Raw genomic sequence first — 5,000 nt, 5'->3', positions numbered from 1 at the left:
TCTTTCTCTAATCCCCCTTTCTTTCTCTCTACCTCTTCTTATCCCTCTCCTTGCATGTCTGTTCCTACTCTCTCTCTCTCTCTCCTTCTTTCTCTCACCTCCCTCTCTCTCTCTCTCTCTCTCTTTCTCTCTCTCTCTCTCTTTCTCTCTCTCTCTCTCTTTCTCTCTCTCTCTCAAATTTGGCCAGATAACTCGTCCTTCAAATAAATATCGATTGGTTTAAATGACCATCATCTTGGCAAAAACTCTGAAACCTGGGACTTCACGACAAATTAGGTAGTTTGCAAGGCAAGAAGTTGTATTTACTCTCCAGCATAAAGAATATAAATCAAATCAAAGTTTCATATGAATTCATGATCCAACATACAGTTCATTCCTCCATGTTATCGAGGTGATGCTTCAGATTATTTTATCTCCGTAATAATTTTGATGGAAATGTTGTGGGAGATTAGTGACTAAGGCCGTAAAGTGACAAAACACTTTTATTTATTTATATTAGAATGCAAATAACATGAGTTTATTCAGAGAGCGATATCCACTTGAATATGCTTCATGCCAACAGTAACTCAAACCATATATGAAGCTCGTTTAGGCTCTACTGCAATCCTTTAAAAGTAGAAAATGCAATTAACCGATTGGTACTAATTTTACAACTGAATATGATAAGAAAAAATTAAAATGGAGTCTTTTTCAAGGACACAACATTGCTCCGCAGGCTGCTGGTTTCGACATCGACGCCTGCAACTCATGGTCCTAGTGCCATGCCACAAGACTACAAAGCGCACACATTTCAAATTAATCTTCTTTATATTAATGTTTTTCAGAATGGATTGTTTGATGGTTTGAGATTTATCCAACTCCATTGATGCTTGAGTATAATATTTCTAGCAAAAAACCTGCAATTGTACCTTGGTCTCTTTTTTATCATAGCTTCAAAGAATTAATGGTGAATGTTAAATGATGGCATTGTTAAAATCGTCATTATGGTCAGATTGGTAAATTGCGTGAAATCATGGCGTATACTGATGAAAACCAATTAGATTAATTAAAACCACCTAACGCATCGTTACTCAAAAAGAAAAGAATTCAATCACACAATCGTCTTGCCCTATTATACCGTTCCAAAATAAAAGTAAATGAGTGAAATATTAGAATTATTAATATCATACAGAGAAACACTAAGAGTTGTTAGAAGTATTTAAATCATGAATATCACAACTGTATTTTCTTTTCAGTAAGTGACCACGAGCTACAGTGCCGGCGTGTATACTGGTCATTTAACTTTAAATGGACAATAGAAATATATTGCGCTTGCTTTTTAGATTATATGGTAGAATACAGCTAACTAGGTGGTCTCTGAATTCTACTTTCAAAATAAAAGATAAGATAAAGCGCAATATCCACTAAACATACACACGGCGCTTTACAAAGGATCTCTAGCACCAATCTTTACCTTGCAGCGGTGAGGGGGCTTGAGCCACATGGGAGGGCAAAGGTGTAAATCCCGGTTGACCGTCACGAGACCATCCCGGGTATCGAGCCATAGAGCCACATGAGCTGCTCGCCCCGGTGTGTGACTAAATTTGATCCAACCCGGTGCCCGAATAGCAGCCGCTATCCCGGGCGCCACACTACTTCGATATGATGGTTCCAATTCAGTTCAGTCAATGGCGAAGCGGCGGTCTGCTGCCTAGCCAAATAATACCGCGTTCGTGTTGCCAGGGTCGTCGGCACGTTCGAGAAAAATGCAAGCGTCCCTCTACACCTTCGATTCGCGGCCTGCCGATCCGAAAATGCGATATCGGGGATAGCGACCTGACGCACATATTGTCCCTGAATATCGAGAGCCAGAGTATGGCAAAAAAATGAGCTTTTATCAAAGCTACTGGCCGCCCACAGCGTAGACATCTTTCTGTTACAGAAGACCCACCTTTACTCAGGCGCGCAATCTTCCCGATTCCAGATCCCAGGCTATACGGTGGTCCAACGCGAGGACACTTCGAGGCTCAAAGGAAGGGTTAGCGTTTACGCTAAAGAGCCATCGAAGGTAAGGGTCATAGAGAGCGTAACGGACAGCAATGGGGTGAACCGAATTTCCGTGGAAGTAGGTGGACTGTGTTTGCATAATATCTACAAACTACCTAGAGCGACTTGGACTACACCACCGGTACCGGTGGTCAGCCATCCTTCCATCTGTCTGGGAGACTTTAATAGCCACCATCACGAATGTGGCTACCAAGACTGCAACGAGGCAGGAAGACAACTCCGCTCATGGATGGACTGTAATGATCTACACGTAGTGTACGATCCTATAGTCAAGGGTACCTTCAGGGGTACCCGCCATAAGAAGGAGTATACTCCAGACCTCACCCTCGTTACGAAACGCGCGAACGGTGAACCTCTGCAGGTGAAGCGAACAGTCCTCGGGGACTTTCCGCATAGCCAGCACAGGCCGGCTTTTGTCACAGCTGGGGTGACAATACCCAGGGTGCAGTCTCTCCCACTTTGCAGATGGAACTTCAGGAAGGCTGACTGGGAGGAATTCAGTTCCTATATCGAGCAGGTTTGCCCTGACATTCCTCCCAAGTCCGAGAATATAACCAGATTTAGCAGGCTACTGGTTAAGAGCGCTCAATGTTCTATTCCACGGGGCAAACGGAAATTCTACACCCCTTGCTGGACAGCAGAGTCGGAAGAGCTGTACCAAGAGTACCAGCAGACCCAGTCCAGGACGTAGCCGATAGACTACTTCAGTCTCTTGAAGAGGGAAGAAAGCAACGATGGCAGGAGACCGTGGAAAGTCTCGACTTTACACACTCCAGCCGCCACGCTTGGCGCCTGATAAAGAAATTGGACCCGGACCGGAATTACGCGAAGGCTGCACCGGAGTGTGAGGCAGACACAATTGCCAAGAACATTAAGAACCGTAGCAAACGGGTCCCTAATCAGGCTTTTGAGCGCGGTGTCCGCAAGGCGTACGATTTTGGACTCGTTACCTGCGGAGGAGTCGAACTGGACCGCCCCGTTCACTCCCCGAGAAGTGGGTGCAGCCATTAGCGATGTGAAGAAAGGCAAAGCAGCAGGGATATATGGTGTATATCCCGATATGGTGACGCATCTGGGCCCCAGGGCACGGGCCTGGCTGGCAGAGGCAATGTCCGACGTCCTTGCAAAAGGAAAGCTTCCACAAGTGTGGAAGCACGCGAAGATAGTTGCTATCCTGAAGCCCGGGAAACTGGCGAAGGAGGCCGACGGTTACAGACCAATATCTCTACTGAGCTGTCTTTACAAATTGTTGGAGCGTGTTCTATTAAACCGATGGGGGCCGGTTCTAGACGCTGCCCTGCCACCCGAGCAGGCGGGCTTCACGGAAGGGAGGTGCACCACGGAGCAGGTCATTGCCCTTACAGAGCATATTGAGCATGGGTTCGAGAGAAAACAGCAAACAGGTGCTGTCTTTATAGCCCTGTCAGCGGCGTACGATACGGTCTGGTGCGAAGGGTTGATGCTCAAACTAGCAAAAATCATAAGCTGCAAAAGACCTTGAACTTGTTCTCTGCGATCTTGGGTGAAAGGCAATTCCACGTCGCGCTGGGAGACGCCACGAGCAAATTAAGGAAGTTGAAGAATGGGGTCCCTCGGGGGTCGGTACTTGCGCCAATGTTATTTAACGTTTACATTAGCGATATGCCGAACACTTCCTCCCTGAGACTGGGATACGCGGACGACTGGGCACTCGTTACTCAGAGTAAAGTGTGGACCCGTCTCGGGAGCGTACTCAGCGAGGACGTCACCAGACTCAAATCCTACTTCGACAAGTGGTACCTGAAGATGAACACTTCAAAAACCGTGGCCCTGCACTTCACCTATGCAGTGCTTGGCATACCCGCAAACTGAATGTCCTAGTCGGGGACCAGCCACTCCCATATGAGCCACATCCAAAATATTTAGGGGTGACGTTGGATCGCAGTCTTACATAACGGGTGCATCTCGAAGGGGTTGCCGGGAAGATAGAGAGGCGGTGCAGTCTTCTGAGGAAGCTGGCGGGATCGACTTGAGAGAACGTCCACCTTGGCACTATGCTATTCCACCGCGGAGTATTGCGCTCCAGTGTGGGGTAGAAGCAGAAACGTTGAGAAGATGGATGTAAAACTTCGCAATTCGATGCACATAGTGTCAGGAACGCTAGCAACAACTCCCTGAGAATGGGGCCCGATAATGGCAGCGATCCAGCCCCCCCCCCCCCCCCCCCCCGATGTCCGGAGGGAGACAATTACGGTAAACTGGCTGAGTAAGATCAAAGAGAGAGGGAATGGGGATACCCCTCTGATGCGCATAATGGACGGCGCCCCCGATTCGAAATAAGTCCCGGCAACCCTTGTACGCAGAATCCCTGACTACGTCTAGAGCTGCACATACGAGATGGAAGTCAGTTTGGACGAATTCAATCCCTCGTGGGGGCTGGGACGTTACCTCCTCTAAGCTTGGTGAGAAGTTGACAGGCTTTGATACCAGTAAGAGGAGACACTGGGTGAATGCGAATCGGCTTCGGTCGAGCAGCTGCCTCACGGCCAGTGCGCTTCATCGGTGGGGTCTAACTACCTGTCCAACATGTACTCGCTGTGGGCAAGAACCTGAGACGGCAGAGCATCTAGTCGAACGATGCTACTCGGCGGGTTTGCGACGGTGCACGAATGCGGACCGGACTTTGCTGATTGGGTCGATCTTCATAACATAGTAGTGTGAAAACCATAAGAGGTTGCTGCCAACAGCAACACATAACATGTAGGTTATTTTACTTTTTTTTCCGACAGAAACGACGCTGTTAACGGTAAGGTATTCATTTTACACTGGTGTACAATGAGATAATATGAAAAAATACCAGTTTTCAAGGACTCAAATTCCGATCCGTGGGCGAGTGCCATGCCACAAGACCACATAGCCGCACAAAACCCTCCTGCTTACAAGTTATTTTGATAATCAAAATGCATCATCAAGAA

This window comes from Berghia stephanieae, chromosome 2 (genome assembly GCF_034508935.2).
Source record: "Berghia stephanieae isolate SIO BIC M18660-M18661 chromosome 2, UCSD_Bste_1.3, whole genome shotgun sequence".
NCBI classification, from domain to species: Eukaryota; Metazoa; Mollusca; class Gastropoda; order Nudibranchia; family Aeolidiidae; genus Berghia; species Berghia stephanieae.
Note: the sequence above shows the minus strand (reverse complement) of the source record.